This window comes from Anthonomus grandis, chromosome 5 (genome assembly GCF_022605725.1).
Source record: "Anthonomus grandis grandis chromosome 5, icAntGran1.3, whole genome shotgun sequence".
Taxonomy (NCBI): Eukaryota; Metazoa; Arthropoda; class Insecta; order Coleoptera; family Curculionidae; genus Anthonomus; species Anthonomus grandis.
The window spans coordinates 27,473,897-27,493,186 of NC_065550.1; the positions used below are offsets into that span (position 1 = coordinate 27,473,897).

Sequence of the window (19,290 nt, forward strand, 5' to 3'; positions counted from 1 at the left end):
TCGGCAAATTGTATAACAGAATTTCAAGTGGGTTGCGGCTATATTATTATACAACTGAAGTTTTGATGTACGATATCGATTCATTCTACATATTAAACCTATTTTTCTCGAGAATTTTCTCATAATATAATATGCATGACCATAAAAGTTTAGATTAGAGTCAACATAACCCTCAGTTGCTGAATGCTATTATTATATACAGTTTTCTCTCTATTTATCGTTAGACTTATCTCATAAATATTAACATTCAATAATTTTTGGTTTTTACTAAATAAGCAGACTATAAATTTAGATACAAATATTGAAACATAGCGAATCAAATATCAGTTTCCGATCATTATTTATAGCCTCCGGCATAACAAATAAGTTGCTACTGGTTATATAGATCATAGTGTCGTCTACAAAGAGCTCAATTTTAGTGTGTTTACTAGACCAACAGGATCATTTATATAAAATAAAAACAATAAAGGACTCAACACTGTATCCTGCGGATTTTGACTGAATATTTATTTATGTTTTTTTGTACGACGCAAAATAAAAGACGATGTATTTTGAGTTCCTTTAATTAAAATTACTAAAAATTTACTACAAAAAAATACAAATTAACAAAAAAAAATCAAGAGTAAAATCAAATCGATATTTTTATTAAATATTTTCTGTTTTTTTTTCTAAAAGGAAATGTAAAAAAAATTCAGTATTTAAGTTTGTAGCTTAACGCGAAAGCCATGTATTTTAGATTCTTTTTACTAAGAAAATTAAAAAGCAAAAAAATAATCTGTTATATTTATAAGAATTTTTCAAAAAATTATTTCAATTAATAAAAAGTGTAAAAAAATATTCTTTTTAATAAATGTTTCATGTTTTATGTTTTTTTTTGTACGGCAAAAAATAAAAGGCTGTCAGTCTTTAATGTTTGTAGTTTAAAGCAAAAGTCATGTGTTTTAAACTCATTTAACTAATAAATGTTATAAACTAAACACTTAACTAAATATTAATAAATGAAACTTTAAGTCACAAATTCAAAAGTGCTTTATTGGTCGAACAAGTAAAAATTTTGTTGACAAAGCCTAGTATACAAGGGTAATCCTTAAATACAAAACCATAAAAATTAAATAAAACCATTCAAAATAATAATCTAAATACAATTAAAAAATTCACAGGAATAAAGCAGAAAACAGACAGAAAATAACACTACATGATGCGAGTCAAGGGTGGAAATTAAAAATTAAAATTAATAAAATAGGATGGAGACTAGTTACCACATCTAAAGGGGACTACACAATGTCTCGATCTCAAAAAAATTTCTTGTTTTCACGTGTTTTGCTCTTAAGAACATCATCAGACCTTAAAAATATCAGATCATATTAAACACACACACGGAATTTTACTGAACACACTTACACTTTTAAGGTCTGATGATGTTCTTAAGAGCGAAACACGTGTAACCAAGTTTTTAAATAAATATTTTTTTTTGAGACCGAGACTTTGTGTAGTTGCCTTTAGATAGTAGATTTTAGAATTTAAATCTCTTTGAGAAAATGCACGACTTCTTTTAATTAGTTACCACATATTAAAAATAAGACAAGATTTTAAATTTGGAATTAGCGATACTACTGCAAATCGTTGGATTCATAAAATTACTGAAATTATTGACAATCACCCTAATGACCGATTCATTAATTTTTCCAAAGACAGTAGATGAACAACTTAACAAATTAATATTTATGGAGAGATCCAATTTCCCTTCTTCCAATTTGTTATAGGGGCTAATGATTGCACCCATGTTGCCATATTAAAACCAAAAGTGCATGAACACAACAAGTTTTCGTGATTTTATATGAATTCAATTATTATTTCCCTATGGGTAGTGGTGGTTTTAAACGATGTTTTTTTAATTTTAAAGAAATAATATGGGTATTTATTTAAATAAAAACACACGGAGGCGAAAAAAATTAACAAAATAAATAAAAATTCTTAGTCTAAGACAATTGACATTTCCATCTGTCAAATATTAGGGAATATTTTTATGTCCCTCTGTTTATATTAACTTTGATCCGATCTTCAATTTAAGCCAGTCTCTTTGAGAGAAAATGGACTTTTTCTTCAAATTTAAAACATAAGTTATGTATGTAAGTAATAATAATTTTTTTATTATTATTGCTATTATTATTTTTGTGTTTATAATCTTTTGTTCCGTGTTTTTTGTACGACCAAAAATAAAAGACCCATCAGTCGTTAAATTTTGTATTTTTAAGCAGAGGCTATGAAAATTAAAAAAATTAAAAACTACATTATTTATATAAGACGTGCTTAAAAAATATTTAAATTACCACAGAAACTCCATAGAAAAAACAAAATATTTTTTAATGAAGTATAAAAATAAGTAAAGAAATAGAAAATAATAAGAATATGACAAAAATAAAAGAGACAGCAGTCTTAGGTTTATATTTTAAAACAAAACCAACTAACAAATTTTAAAAACTAGGAATTAAAAAAAATAATCATGCTTACAGACTTTATTTCCTACAAAATGATTTTTTACGACCCTTGTAACTTGAATATGAACTATAAGAATAATTTTTATTAAGACGTAAAAAACATTTCATTATTAAAGGTTGAAACCTTATGAATAATGCAAATTATAACTTTGAATACAAAAATATTTAGTTGGATATGGGACTAAAATTAAAAAAAGAGAATTTTCAAGTTTTATTGTAAGTTCTACTTTTTAGATTTTAAGAAAAGCACTTAACTATTTTAATACTTATTTTACGAATGTCGCATAAATATACTATAAGTATTTATTAAAAACTGATTTTTAGTTATAATTTCTAAATAACATTTTAAAGGCATGAAGTTTTATTTGGTCTCATATTTAACTAAATCTAAAAACAAATAAATACAAAAAATATATAATATTTAATATGATTTTAATATCTTTTTTCTGGATTTAAATCTTACATAGATGGTGGCTTTCACCTTAAAATAAAAATCACATCTTTAACATATTTGAACTTTAATCTATATGGTAAAAAGAGCATAGCCGTAAATTTTGATTTAATCCAATAAATGGAATAAAATATTTATCAAAGAAAGGAATTTAATTAGCTGGCCATAAGTCCTCTTATGGCCAGCATAAACTAAATTTATCCAACAATAAAAGTCAAACAATGAACTGAATAGTCAAGTATAACAATAACCTAATCTCATTAGGTTCCTAATGGTACAAACGCCGCATTAGATACAAAGGGGCCACGTATAATCTGAGAAAAAAATTAACGTAACAATCACGAGATCTGTTTACACAAAACACGAAATCCCGTTACTTCGCGACCAAACAAAAATGATATTAAATTGTATATAATACCGTGAGGATCGGCTTAACCGAACTCTCAATCAAATTAGCTTTTATTTTTTGTCAGCGGTTTTACATAATGCATATTTCACGAAGTCATTTCGTTTGGTGACCTACCTGGATGGATTATAGCGGGACCGTTTGATGAATGGGATTTTCAAACGAGCCTAATTGGCTTTAGTTATTATTAACTTTAAGGTTCGTAATTTCAAATGAAAATCGTAAGAAAAATTTCATTGTTTACACAATTTTATTATAGTAAGGAACTATAAGAAGATCCAGTTGGCAACATAGAAATAAAAGCAGAAAATGTTCTCTTCTTGTTCTTGATGTTGCCATCGTTATTACGCCTCCATACATTCTTTTTTCTACATAACCCAATAACCGAACCTCGCTGAATTAAAATTATATCATATGCTAATGAAGTCTTCCTATTTAAAATTCATAACGCGTCAGTAGCAAAACAAACTGATACAATTTACATTCGTTAACACCTATTGTTAACAAAACCCAGACACCCCGATTGCAAAAATCATGTGCACAAGACAACAGCATGTAAAACCACAACAAAACAGCAAAAAAACACCGATACCAGGTGAATATATAAAACATGATCAGCATATACGTATGTGCGATTTCACTTTTCTTACATACAAACAATGACAACGTTGTGAAACATCTGTCTTTGTCCATTGGGGCGGGATATTAGGTTTCAGTTTGATAAAGGCTCGCGTGGTAATTGATATCCCCGCGTTTTTATTGAGGGTTGTTAGTACAAACATTGTAAAACAGTATCGTTCATTATCAACAAAACGGGGGTGGCTATAAACAACTGGCATATGTGGGAAATTAAATTATTATAGCAGGACCGGAGCATATTGTAAAATTTTGTATAAATTGTTCCAAGGCATTTGACTGCATCAGCATTGAGATGTTTTGAATTATTATATTGATTATTACAATGTGTATTATAATTAGCCCATGGAGTTTGAGAACATATGCTAAGGGGTTGCTTGGTTGACTCTATGTTTATGGATTGTTTGTTTCAAGGCACTTGATTTTATTAGGGTTGAGATGTTTTAAGGGGTTATATCCTTAAACTGGATATTTGGAAAATAGTTGACTCTGCTTCTATTAATTTTTCTAAGGTATATGACTACATCAGCCTTGAGGTGTTTTGAATTTTGATCTGCATTATCACGTATATCACAATTGACGCCTGGGTTTTGAAAATATTTTGAGAGTAGTTGGCAAGCTGACTCTGTTTACGTGGATTTTTTTACATTTTCTTTTCATTAACATTGCCTGATATAACATCAGAAAAATTTCCTGATTGTAGGAAGGTAAGCATTTTAACACTAATTATAGATTTTAACACTAATTATCAAGGTTCAGTGTATGCGTAATTCCTAAGCTGGTTGAAAGGTTGCTTTCTGTACATTTTTCATATACACTGTAAGCAATTGCTTAATAATCATCACTATGGTTTTTCTCAGGGTAGATCTATGGTGACTCATTTGTTGACTCGTTTGTTCACAGCATGATTTGATCATTATATTTTGGGAGGTCTGTACAGGTTAATAGTATGTATACAGACTTACCAAAGACCTTTGATACCGTTAATCATGATCATCTGGTTAAGAAGTTTGGGACTATGGGCCTGGGTAAGGCTTCGGTCAAATTTTGTCATAGTTTTTGACTAGTTCTACACAGTTAATTCAGATGCCTAATTATATTTTTAATAGTATTGAAGTATCTTCAGGTGTGCCTTAGACTTTGCATATTGACCCTGACTTCTTTCACTTTTTAATAAGAGATTTGTATGATTTAATTGGTCATTTAAAGCATCTTGCTTTTTCTGATGTTTTTAAACATAAATATTAAATTTTCTTACTTCAGTTGGATTTAAATAATATTGCTGTAATAAGTGGTGTAAAAGCAATATTCTGAAACTGAATGTAAAGAAGTGTGTATGTTTGGCTTATGATCATCCCAATAAAATTGTTAATTATTAATACGGAATCAACAATAATGGATTTAGGTCAGTTGATACAGTTAAAGATTTTTGCTAATTATAATATCTATCATAATAATTTTTCCATTATTTTAATAGATATAATAATTAGATCATAGACTTTGGTGCTTTCAATTAATTTTCAAGGTTTAAATGTTTTGCATCCTTTGGATTCATAGATCTACAGTTCTGTAATTGGAAAAAATCAAATGACTGTTCCGAATGAGCTTTTTTCATTTGTAGCTTAGAAAGAATAACAAACTATGCGATGTAATGTAATGCGTATTTCCTCGTCAATATTAACATGAACACAGTTGCAGGTTAATTCAGTTCTCCTCGTTTCAGGAAACAAATAAAACTGTTCTTCAGACGAAGTACAAAGTACAGATTTTTAGCATTTGACTAGATTGGCCTTGAGGAACTTTAAAATGTTCTTATCGTTTCATTCATATATCTACGATTTTTAAAGTGCTACAAATCAAAATGCTCATGATAAATTTTTTTCCCAAATACCAAAACCGGCTCAAAGTTTAATTATAAAATCTACTGGAGTTCACTTCTGCTAGTCAAAAGTATATAGAGCTATTAGCTAAATTTCTTCTATATGTTCATTATACATATACATTGATGCAGGCATTTGACTGCATTAGCAACATTAATGTGTCTTGAGTTCCATTATCACGATATATAACATAATTTGCCCATGGTTCTTAAGAATATTTAAAAAGGAGTTGCCAGCTTGAGTCTGTATATAGGGATTGATTACATTTGACTACATCAGCATGTAGATGTTTTGAATTGCTATATCTATTATTACGATATATATCATACTTTGTTTATAGCTCTTGAAAATATTCGATAAAAAGCTGTCAGATTGACTCTGCTTATAGGGATTTTTATAAGGCATTTAACTACATTAGCCCTGAGGTGTTCTGAATTATAATTTCAATTTTTATGATAGGTATTAAAATTAGCTCATGGATTTTGGAGATATTTGAAAATGGGTTGACTGCACTAACTTGGAATTCTTACCTCAATTTCCATGATTGATCAGAATTAGCTTCTGGACTTTTAGTACTATACTTTGTAGCAAGTTATTGGACTAAATCAGCTTTCATGTGCTTTGAATTTATGTTCAACATTCGTTTTGTTCATAGATCTACGGATCTGCGACTGGAAAAAATCCAAACGACTATTTCTGATAATGCCTGGTCTAAGCTTTTTCCCTCTAGAGCGAATAAACTGAATATTATATACATTGAAGAACAGGGAGCTTTATTGGAATGATTTTTAATTGACGATAAAAATAGATAGACTCCATTGATTGGATGATAATATGTTGAATGCTTGCATAAACTCATCGAAAAAATCAAGATTTTCAATGTCAATTCATATTTTCAAATCAAAAACCATTAAAGATCCCAAACATCAAGATGCTCCTCTTACTAAAATATTGAAACAGACAGTTTCAAAATGTCCTTAACATCTTCATTCATGGTTCTATGATTCTATGACAAGACAAATTTTGAGTGCTTCCTTAATGTGCTACAAGAAATCAAGATTTTCAAGATTCATTTATCCCCAAAATCGAAAACGACTTAGAGTTCAATTATCAAATCCACTGAAGTTCACTTGTGGTAGTCCAAGAAGAATATAAAGCTATTCATCAAACTACTACTATATGTTTATCGTCTACTGATACCCAGTTTATTTTAATTATATACAAGTTTTTATTTGCAAAAGATTGAGTTGGATACAGTTTTGCTAAAAGTTAATTCTCTTAGTTTAAAAAAATTAAAAGGTATTTACCAAACGACTAGTCAATACTAAAAAAGTCAGTTTTCACACGTATTTTGATGCTTCCTTGATAATCAAATAAAGAAATTCAAGAAGTCAATATGTTTGTCGTGCCTAAAATTAAAAATAACCCCAAACCAGGGCCTGAGAAAGTGTTTCTTCATTTAGTAGATTGAGATGGATACAGCTTTACTATAATTCAGTTCTCCAGAAAGATAAATATAGTTCTTAGAGAGCAGAACATATTCGTTTTTAAAGACATCATTAGTAATTAGGTGTTGACCCTGTATATATGGGATTGCTTCAAGATATTTGACTGCATCAACATTGCGAAGTTTTGAATTAATATATACATTTTGAGAATTTGCGAATATTTGGTAAGAGGTTATCAGGTTGACTCTATTTGTATGGATTTTGGTGCTATTAATTATTATCTGAATTATCATGGTGAAAATTCAAATGTATGGTTCTGATGAGACATGGACTAAGAATCTTCCCTCTGTAGCTCAGACGCTGCAGAATAGCATACGGTAATGTAATGATTTTTATTGATAATGTAGAGCTTGGGGAGATTGGCTCTTCACTGATTAATTGGACCAAAAGTTTTAAATGCTTACTTAAACTAATTGATGAAATCAAGATTTTTGACATCCATTCATATCCTCAAACCAAAAACTCCAAAAAGCAAGATTCTTCTTCTACCAAAATATTTAGAACGAACCAGTTCTACTAAAATTGAGTTCTTTTAGTCACAGGAAGATAAAAGCTATTTCAAATTGTCGATTGTCAAATGGATGATCAAATGATCTTTTGAAGTTATTAACGGATTCAAGATTTTCATCATCCAATTATATCCCAAAATCAAAAACAACCGCAGATTTAAACAATCAGGATGTTTCTAAGTGTATGAATACCAGTTATTATAGTATTTATCTGGTTTAGCCATAAGGTAATTTCAAATAAATTTCAAGGTTTAAAATGTTCTTATTCTCTTGGATTGGAATAGTTTTGAATACCTTTCGAGTAGATAAAGAAATCAGGGTGTTCATGTTTCGTTTATCCACAAAACCTTAGAATTCAATAATTAACTGATTTTCACTTCGAGAAGTTCTAGAAGGCTATTTAATCTATCTGTTATATCAAGTTATTTAACAAGCTACTATTACATTTTTATCTAGTATTTATAAAAAAATAAAAATTTAATTTATTAATTTGGGTATTTTTCCGGCAAAAGATTGAGTGAGGTACAGTACAGCATTTACCAAACTATACTGCAGAGCTCAAAATGTCAGTTAGTTTCCACAGGCAGTTCATTCCATTTGTATCCTGAAGTCAAAAATAACTCCAAACTAAAGAAATCCTATTGGATGAAAACACAGCCAAAGAAGGTGTTTTTTTATCCAATAGACTGAAATGGATATAGTCTTAATATAATTCAGTTCTATTAGCTCCAGAGAAGTAAAAAGGCTTATTTAGATCCCTAGAGAGCAGCACATATTCATTTTTTAAAAGGCCATTAACTGAATTTTAGAAGTAACCAATAAATCAAGATTTTTATCGTTTATTCATAACCAATAAATACAGTTCCAATTAAATTTTAAATTAGGACAAGGAAGGTTTACTAGGCAACTAAGGCACTCTAGGGCACAATCATAAGTCGTCATCCAACTGCTACTTTGAGGAGAACTCTTCAGGAAGTCATATAAATTCTGCAAAAATCTTGTACTAAACAACTAGAATCTTTCGACCTTTGAATGACCAAATGAATTTGAAACTGTCAAATTCATTTTTAATTGAGATTTCAGAAACAAGGATATTTTGGGATGTCTTAAGTGAAGGTTCTGCTAAGATTTGATGTACCGGGCCTATGGGACATTTTATCAAAATTGTGATAATATTTGACTCATATGTGATTAATGGCAGTAAATTTCAGATTCAATGGTGACCTTAATCCAACCAAAATAAAAAAGAACAACCAAATTCCATTTTCAAATGCCTAAAACTCTTAACTAAAAAAAAAAGTTCTCTGACCCGTAGACCTATTACGACATAGGCGTTAATAATTCCTATATTTTTCCTAAAATTTATGCTATTTGACCATTTTCCCACAACGAAAAACGTCACTCGTCACATAATCAAAACGTCCGTTTCGGCCATTTCACACCGCAATGGCGGGCAGTTCTTTCTCACCATAATCACGTCGAAATCTAGGGTTCTTGCCTCTTGACTTCTTACACATTTAACCGGTTTTTATAACCGTATAAGAATCGTCTAAAATTGGTCAACCGATTTTTTTCTTAATAATGATTTGTTTATCGGAGTCTTCTCTGCTAATGTCCACTTGACCAGATATACCAACGGACTCGGTATTAAGACCGGTTCTGAACCTGAGACAACTATATTGCAATAAATTTGAAGAACGGAAAAATTGATGACCACGATAATGAAAACCTGTTGGAAGGTTCAAGTTTAATGTATAGAGTGTGTGTATTTTATATATATTTTTTTTTATTGCACGGCTTGTGATAGAAATGTACAGTGTTTCTGAAACGTGTGAACAAATATATACAGGTTTGATTTTTTTCTATCCATAAGTTTATTCGATTTTTTTCCTTTTACACTGTTTAAGTATATTTTTTGTTTAGAGATTTTTAGATTTTTTTCAAAATTCTTGAGAAATTTTAAATTTTTGAATTTAACTATACTTAAGCTCTCGAGGTATAAATGGTAATCTATAAATTTTTATTACATTGTATAGACATTTATGTTATTAGAGTAGGCTATGAAATGTTAACAAAGTAAACCAAAAAAATTAAAGGAAGAATTTAAAAAAAAACAAATTTTATATATATATAACCATTCTGTTTTTCTAAATTTTCAAGTCCCTTTAGTAGATTCACATACCCCAAAGATATGAAAAATTATTTAAAATTTCTGGAAAAAATGTTGAATGATTGGAAAAAAATAATTATAAGAGAATTTGGAGAAAATGGCTTTAAATGTCACAAAAATAGAGAAAATTATTTAAAATTTTCTGCAGAGATTTTACATTTTTGAAGGATATCTTAAGTAGCTTTAAATTCCAGGAATTAAGTGACAAATTATCCAAGTAGAAAAAATATAACTATAAGTAGCTTAAAGATCCTGGAAAAAACTGAAAATTTACTGCAAAATCTAAAATAATTAAAACTAGAATAAATTGAAGAGACCAAAGACGCAGAAGCTATAAAAATGGCTTTAAATACCACAAAAATAAGAAAAACAATTTTAAATTCCTGGCAGAAATTTAAAATTCTTGGAGGAGATTTAAAATGGGTTGAAATGTCTGGAATAAATTTTAAAATTACTTCAAAAGTATAGAATAATTTTAAATAAATTGAAACAAATTTAAATGACTTTAAAATCCTGAAATATACTAAAAATTTCACTGAAAAATTTGGAATAAGCGAGAAACAATTTATTTTAAAAGTAAAAGAGGCAAAAGCTGTCTTAGGCCAGAATAAAATGAAAGATGGCTTTAAATATCACAAAACTGTGAAAAAATATTTAAAATTTCTGGAAGAATTTAAATTTTCAGCGAACGCTTTAGATACCTTAAATAAGTTAAAAAATTGCTCTAGCAGTGAACACTATATAACAAATAACTTTAAATGACATGAAAACAATGGTCTTAAAATCCCGGAATAAACTGAAAATTGACTGCAATATCTGGAATTAATGAATAAAGTTAATTTTCAGAGTCCAAGGAGGTAAAAGCTGTCTTAGCCTAGAATAAAAAAAATCGTTTAAAATACCACAAAAATATGGCAAATTATTTAAATTTATCACCAAAACTTTGAAATTCTTGGAGAAGGTTTAAAATTGTTCATATGCCTGAAATAAAGTGAAAAGTTACTCCAAAATTCTTGAATAAATAAAAAATTATTTTAAATACTAGAAAAAATTAATACTTTAAAAACGTAGAATTTATAATAAATTACTTTTAAAAATAAGAAAAAAATTAAATGTCTGTAAAATTCTAGAATAAACTAAAAGTTGACTTCAAGCTTTAATTACCACTAAAACAAGCAAAAATTATTTAAAATTCCTGGCAGATATTTAAATTGGGTTCAAATGCCAAAATCCTTGAATATATGCAAAATTACTTTAAATAACAGGAAAGATCTTAATGGCCTGAAAATCTTGTATGTATTTTTTTATTTAGTCCATTTTTCAAAGATGTTTTTGAATTCATTTTAATGAATTTTTTATCAAAATTGTCAGGGATATATGCCGAAATATATCCTTAATAATAACTTTATAACACTATATAACCCAAACTAGTGTTTCAAAAAAAAAAAAAAAACAATTTTTGAACATTTTATAAAAACTTATAACTTCGTAGGTTTTTTAAAGAAGTTATTTAACATTTTATTTAATATTAAATACATTACGTAAAATAAACTAATATTTTTTTTGTGAAAATGTTTACTTGACTTTTTCAAAAATTACCTTTAAGTTTTCTACAAAAAACTTATAAATCTAAACACACTGTTCCTAATTAAACTTTTTTAAATTAATTATCTATTCGAGGAAAAGTCTAAGGAAAAAAGTGAGCTGAGAAAACATTTTTTTATTTAATATATTTATTTTATTTTACAAGAATTTTCATGTAATTCTTGTAAAAATATCAATATAATTTAATAATATGTATTTTTTTCTTTTTTAGGTAAGTTCCACGAACATCCCCAAGAATACAAAATATTGTTTTGGTAAGCAAATAATTGATTTCTATTAAGAAATATACTAATAATCAATTCAATGATTATTATTTGAGTAATAGGACCTACTTTTTTAGGTAAGTCCTACAAACAGCCCCAATAATCCAAAATATTATTTTGATAAGAAATCAATTGCCTTATAGCAAAAAATACACTAATAATCAATTGAATGAGTATTATTCGAGAAAAAGATATTTTTTAAAAATATTAAGAAACTTGATTGGTAAAATTTTTAAATTATTGCTATATCTTGTTGAATCTCACCTAAAACTTGCTTTATCATATTTCAAATCCATCCATCATCCAGCAATGTAATAGAATAATATTAGTCGTATGTAGGAACCTAATAATTAAAAAAAAATCAGTATTTGTCCTATTTTGAAGTATAAAAACTCATCACTGATTCAAGCCTGATCAAATAATCAGAAAAGCAAAGTATTGTTATAACATACAAAAATTAAATGCAATTGAAACAATAATTCGGAAACGAGTTTTCAAAATATATAGTGTTTATAGAAAGGTTAGTTAAGGTGAAGAAATATATAAGTTAAAAATTTACACACTTATAAAAACATCACTTGTAATAAAAAGCCATCCACAGACACTGAATTTGCTGTACTGCGTTGCTTTTTAAGAGTTTTCCGATCTCAATAATTCGATTTCTGATTCTCAATATTTGAACACAATATGCACAGGAGGATGGCATAAATTAGGAAGTTCCTTAATAATTCGCTTCTTGAAATACACAATGGGATATAATTACTTTGTCTAGTATTATAGTGTCTTACAAATTTAAGGTTTTTTTTATATATCAAGCAGCAAATTTTCACTATAACTAGAAAGCGTAATATTAAGATTTTTAAGTCTTTAAAAAATTATGTTTCTAAATACTGTAAAATGTCCCTTTATATCCAGTGAAGTCAAGTCATTGATACATAATAAAATTAATTTAAGGCCAAGCATAGAACCGAGTAGAACTATACGTTCTATTGAGCATACATCTGAAACATTACCCAAAGATCTAATATTTTAATTTTTGCATGATTAAAAAAGACTGAACCCTTCCAGGGCAAGACCAAAGAGTTTAAAGAGTTAGGTACTGTGATTAATGCTATCAAATGCTTTCGAAAAATCACAAAAAACTGCAGCGGCAATTTCTGCATTATGCAGACCTTAAGAAGATCCTTACCAAGAAGGCAAATATTGCATCTTCTATACTTAAACTTTCCCAAAAATCAAACTTCCATTTCTAGAGGTTTAAAAGATTTAAATAAAAGCCAAATAGGTGTATTTGAAAATTAAGGAAAAAAATTAACGGCTATATTTTATTTTATTTTCGATATTTATGACTGTCGGCCTAATTTTTAAAAAATAACTTTATAATGCAGAATATTTTATGTTTCATATTATGTACCCTATAGTGCAATTAAAAGAGAGTCTGCACTACAGATTGTGTTAATTTCAAATCCAAACTACAATCTTTGTTGCCGTATTACAAAAAAAAAACGATAAATTCAAATGATGTTCTAAGAAAAACATCAAATGTGCCATAAACCCGAAAGGATTTCAAAAGTATAATTCCCAAAGCCTTCAACTTTACGCTTGGGCGAGCTAAGACGTCCAAAAACGGTCGGATTTATATTAGTTTTAACTTTAAAAAATGACAAAAGGTTTCCAACCGTCTCTTAGCCAAACAAATAACTGCCGACTGAGAAAATGAAAGAAAAAAATTTACAGTCATGCTGTTTATTATGTAAACGGTTTTTATAGTTAATGAATAATTTATCAAACGAGAACCTCGAACGAGTACGTGACATTGGATGATTACTTTCAGCCTGAAATAGATATAAAACGTAGAAAAGAAAATATATAAGTTTTAATAAAATTGCACAAAAAGAACCTTAGATGACCTTAATTTCATCTATAAGTAAGTACTTAAAGGTGAAAGTAAATTTGAAGCAACACACCTAAATACTAACAATAATAAAGTAGAATTGCATTTTAAAATTATATATTTTTTTAATTTGATAAGGATCGGATGTAGAGCACTTTCTCATCGTAAAATTATGGCGCCGTAGAAAGGAAACTTTTGCGGTCGCATAATGGGTTTGACCATTCACCCATTTCGTTATAAGAGTTCATAGTAAAAGAAATGTTTTTAATTTCTGTCACTTATCTCATTATAAAGTGACACACATATATGTAGTAGAATATAAGTCAAAAGTTAAAAAATACGGTATATGGGAGATGTGTTGTATTATATATGTTGTATTATTATATTGGGGATTGTGTATATATTATGGGACTTAATCGAGTGTGAAAGTGGCTACCAAAAATATTTTTTACCCTTTTCTACTTTATATTTCTAGGATTATGAAAACCTTATTTAACCCATAAATAAATCATAAGAGCAATAAAGTAAGTCAGAAAGAAAAAAGAAACTATTGCTATATAAAATAATTTTTTTAAGCGATACTATTCATACTTTTTAAAATTTTCGTTGTCAACTCTTTTCAGGTCATCAAAAGTAGATTGTGAAACTTTTTCATCTATTTTTAAAAGTTAAATTTAAAACATTCTTTAAAAATCTTATTAAATCAATTAGTTTATGTTTAAATTATTCAAGAGTCATACTTTATTAGAATAATTTGTTTGACATTTTTGTGGCTTTTTCCAGGTAGTTTGAGATAGTACAACTTTCCTCAGAAAATTAAGTTTCTTAGCAATGATAAAGCTATTACTAATTTATTAAAAGTCTCTTATTTTTATTAGGGTTAAATATGTTTTCAATTATGTTAACTGCCTGCAAAAATTAATTTAACTAGTAAGATTAATCATGATTCCAAGGACTTCGACCTAAGAATTTATTCGGAAAATATTGGAAACTGGAAGTCATTCCACATTTTTTTAAAAAATATTTTCTGTTTCTTGTGTATAGGAAAATATAAAAATTATTTTAACTCCTGCATAAACTGCCCTAGAAAGAAATTAAAAAATCCTTTAATTACCAGGGAAAACGGCAATTAGTATAATAACTTGAAAAGGAGGGCTAGCTAGTACCTAAAAAAATAATAATTAAATTAAGTATTTTGAAAATTAACCTTTTATTTTAAAATCTCTAAAGAATATATAAAAAAGACATTAACTAAGAATTTTTGTATGCAGTTGAGTAATTTTCTTTTATTTTAAAAATATGACAATTTTTTTCAACAAGTTTCCAAAAAAAATATAAAAAAGACATTAACAACCAGAAAAAATATTAAATTATTTATATAAACAAAAACATTAATTTTAATTTTTTTCTCCTTATTTTCTTTAGAGTTATTGTATTTTTTTTCAGTTTTTTTAGGCAGTTAAGTAGTTTGTTTATTTAAAAACACTATACATAAATATAAAAAAGACATAAGCTAACTGAAAAATAAAAAAAATATTTAAATAAATGTAGACTCCTGGCCAGAAAGTAAAGAAAAAATATTAATAATAAAAAAAAGCAATTCCATAAAAAGCGAAAAGAAGATTAAAAAAAAAGAAGATGCCATGAAGAAACAGATATTTTTTTTGTAAAGTATAGTAGAGAGTCTAAAAAGAAATGAAAAAGTATGAAAACCAGAGAGAAAAGAAACAAATAAAATAACACGATTACAAATTTCCCCATTTTCATTTCATTTTCTTCACTTCCCTCGTCTTTGACTCTTTAAATTTCTCCCTGTAAAATTGCTTTTTCATTTCATATCCCGTTCTTTTTTTTATCGATTTCTTAAATTTTTCTTCCTGTTTTTTTTGTTTTTTTTTACTCTTGTATACCCTATTTCTGCCCTTTTCATTTAATTTGTTTTTTGCTTTTTCTACTTTTTTACCTTTCTGCAAGTTTAAAAAAAAATATAGAAAAGTAAGTAATAAACTGACAAGGAGAATGTACCAAAAAAAAGATAAGAAGAAGAGGAGTGAAGAAACTCTAAAAACAGATAAGGAAAAAATAAAGAGAGAAACGACCATGTAAAAAAAAATTTAAATTATAAGCAGATTAAAGATAATGACAAGAAGACAAAGTGATAGATTTAGTATTAAAAAAACCCCAAAAAAAAGAAAACAATCTAGATAAAATGAAAATAGAACAATAAAAAGAAGAGAAGGACTACACCAACAGAAAAAAGGAGGAAATTAAAAAGACCAACAGGAAAAAACACAAAGATATACGACAACATATATGAAAATTAGAAAAGATAATTCTAGACAGAGAAATACAAGTAACAAAGTTAGCAAACAAAAATTAATCGAAAGATGGAGAGGAAAAAACTTTAAAGGGAGAGGGACATTTTTAAGTTTAAATAAAAACACAAAAAATAATAAATAGGAAGAGGAAGAAAAAGTCAAAGAAAAAAACAAAAAAGAGAAAACTAAAAACCAGGAAAACATAAAAAGTGTTTAAATATCTTTGCGACACTTTATAAGAGATATTTTTTTTTTAATTATTGGAGTTTTTTTTTACTTCTAACGCAGTTTAATATTATTTTTATTAAAAAATTCACACTTCTTTAACTTTAACATAGAACATCTAAAAAACAAATTTGCTTCAGGGAAAAATACGAAATTATTAAAAATTCCAGAAGTAAAAAATATTGATTTTGTTCTTATACTTTTTGCGCTTTTCTATTTTTTACGCAGTTGAGTATTTTTGTTTATTTAGAAAAATTGACAATTCTTTTGCATTTTCAATGCAATTATGAAAAAGGCATTAACTACCTTGGAAAAAAAGAAATAATTTAAATTACCAAGAATAAAAAATGTAATTAAAGTTAAAGTATCTGGTAAAAAAGTAATAATATTAATAATCTTTCTTAATTAAGCATAAAAAAGCTACATAAAAAAGGCAATAAATTTCTCAAAAAAAAATTGACAGGTATTTTCAGTATTTTTTTATTTAAAGTAATTTATGATTTTTCGTAGGTTACAAAACCTGCAACAATATTTAAAATATATTAAATTGGATGGTCAAAATAATTAATAAATGAAACTACTGGTTGAGAAAAAAAATACTTAAATTGACCAAAAGAAAGGTTAAACATTTTCTAAAATATTACAAAATAATTTTTTTTTCAAGTTTTGTGTAATATACATAAAAAGAATAATCCAAATAAAATGAGAAATTGCGTGTACAATTTTTCGAAATTAAAGAAAGCATAAAGATGAGAAACTCATAAAAACCTTCAAAAAAATTGTTTGACTTCCTGGAAAATGTCAACAGATATCTGGAAGATTTTTTTTCCGATTAAATGAGGCTAATCAAGGAACGTAGTGCCATTAAATCTGTCTTTTAGTTCTCTATTTTCCACCTTTTAATGAAGATTAGCACGATTTGATGTAATCCTTTTATCCTTATCAAATACTCCTAGATCCTTATCACATATCTCAGTCTTCTTTTGCCGATTCCTGATTCTTATTCTGATTTAAAACTTATTTCTCACTCATTTAAAACAACCAAAACATCCATTTCAAAAACTGCTACACTGATTTCGTACTCGCTGCAATTGTGCTTGCAATTTTATCCATACCCATTATTAAGCGTTACCTCTAACCAAAAATAAACAATAAATTAAACTGAAATTTTAAAGTAGCACCTAACAGTTATTTCGCTATTTATTATGTTATAACCGAGCAATTTTCAGATATTACTGTTTTGATATACTACCAGGCTTATGTAATGTTAAAATTAGTTTTGTGTTACTACGGAATCGGTGGTAGTGTCAAGGTGAGAACATATAAGTTCCGTTCTCTTTGACGGTAAAACTAGTAGTCATTTGTTCGATCACATTTACGGAATTGGTTTATTTTAATTAACTTCTCATTTTTTTGCACTTAAGCATTTATAATGAATAACCTGGTTAAGATAGTAATAATCGTAAAGGATATAATAATTTTAGTATTAGCTACGAGAAGGTATTTTCCTCATTTTATACCAAATTGTTTTTAAGATAAATTATACATCTCAAATTTCCTTCGCATTTTATGGGTTCTTATAACATGCAAAAATCACTTATAAACATTAAATTTTATGACCCAATCCCAATATCTATTAAAAGAAACTATATGTACTAATAACCCATCAAATAATTCTTACACCATCCAAACCCTCAAATGAAAAAAAAAACACTTTCGTTTCGCAATAAAATTTACCGTTGCATATACGTAAATAACTATAAAATTGTTTAAACAAATAGAAACCGTACAAGTCAATGCGATAGAAAGGTCAAGAGCAAAACCACAAATACACATGCATTGTTTGCCTCATTCTCACACAATTTTATTATCTGTTTTTTTTTAAGCAAATTGGTATCTTCTGTGTACGGACGCTCCTAATACCGCAGTTAATTTCCGCATTGGTACCCACCCACGTGTATACGTGTTTCGTCATTTCGGCAAATAACTGGGTTAAGCGTATGTTTGTTTAAGATTTTTTGTGACTTTGACACTCCTAACCTACATTTAATTGCTCGTGTTTTTTTTTGGGTCTTGTTTGCATAAACGCTTTTGTTTAATATAGAGATCAATCACTAGGGAGATAATGATTTTGTTTCAGGTTTGACGTTTATTAACCATTGTTAGAAATATTGTTAATTATGGTTACGATGTTTAACCGCGGCGTTCATGAAATGGAAAGAAAATGAATGAATGAATATGAAACCACCATTTATACAACCTACCACCCTTCTTAAATTAAGGTGCCAAAAATATTCCCTAAGATTTATGAATTTATGAATTTTCCCTAAGATGTAAGGCAAAAATAAAATCAGTCTTTAACGAGTAGGTGTTCTACTGAGGAAGGTGAAGTTTTTGGTATTTACCCAAACAAATCTATGCTAAGCGTTCTAAATTACAGTATCTAATTAGATATTTGTCACATTGTGTTTCCACTAAGTGTCTCTTGGGGCATAACATGGATGCTTCAATTCATTCATGGGTTATACAATTTTAGAATGGCGTAATTTTCCTCATAACTTTAAGGTTTTTAAATTAGAAATTAGGTGCATATAAATTAGGCTCGTTTTCGAGTGACTGATGTAAACATTTCCAAGTGTTTACATACTACAATGTTTAATGTTTGTCAAATAAAATTTACAGCTTCTTAAAACTCATCAGAATGTACACAACTACCGTACTAGGTATAAAGAAAACCTAATTATCAACCTTCCTGCCTCTACAGGCCTCTAAAATCCAGGGGTGCGCGATCTTTTTTTGCCTTACATTTTTTTAATACTCTGCCTTAGCATAAGAGGAAACTCGACGAAATAAAATATATAAAAATAATAAATAACTTCCTATTAAACAGTACTGTTTATAACTTTGAGGAGTACTTCCAGAACTGA

At 27.8% G+C, this 19,290-nt stretch overlaps 2 protein-coding genes across 3 annotated transcripts in view; one reads left to right on the top strand and one right to left on the bottom strand.

Annotated features, from left to right (window-relative positions):
- The window catches only part of LOC126735878 (transmembrane protease serine 9-like), a 134,670-nt gene that overhangs the window by 88,853 nt on the left and 26,527 nt on the right, over nt 1–19,290 (bottom strand). The window contains exon 2 of one of the 2 annotated variants that reach the window (XM_050439975.1): nt 12,191–12,269. The exons of the other annotated variant lie outside the window; for it this stretch is intronic. The gene's annotated coding sequence lies outside the window, so the exon portion shown is untranslated. The remainder of the gene's footprint in view (nt 1–12,190; nt 12,270–19,290) is intronic. 2 annotated transcript variants of the gene reach the window in all.
- Nucleotides 1–19,290, top strand: part of LOC126735877 (uncharacterized) — a 137,293-nt gene that overhangs the window by 13,005 nt on the left and 104,998 nt on the right. The window lies entirely within an intron of this gene.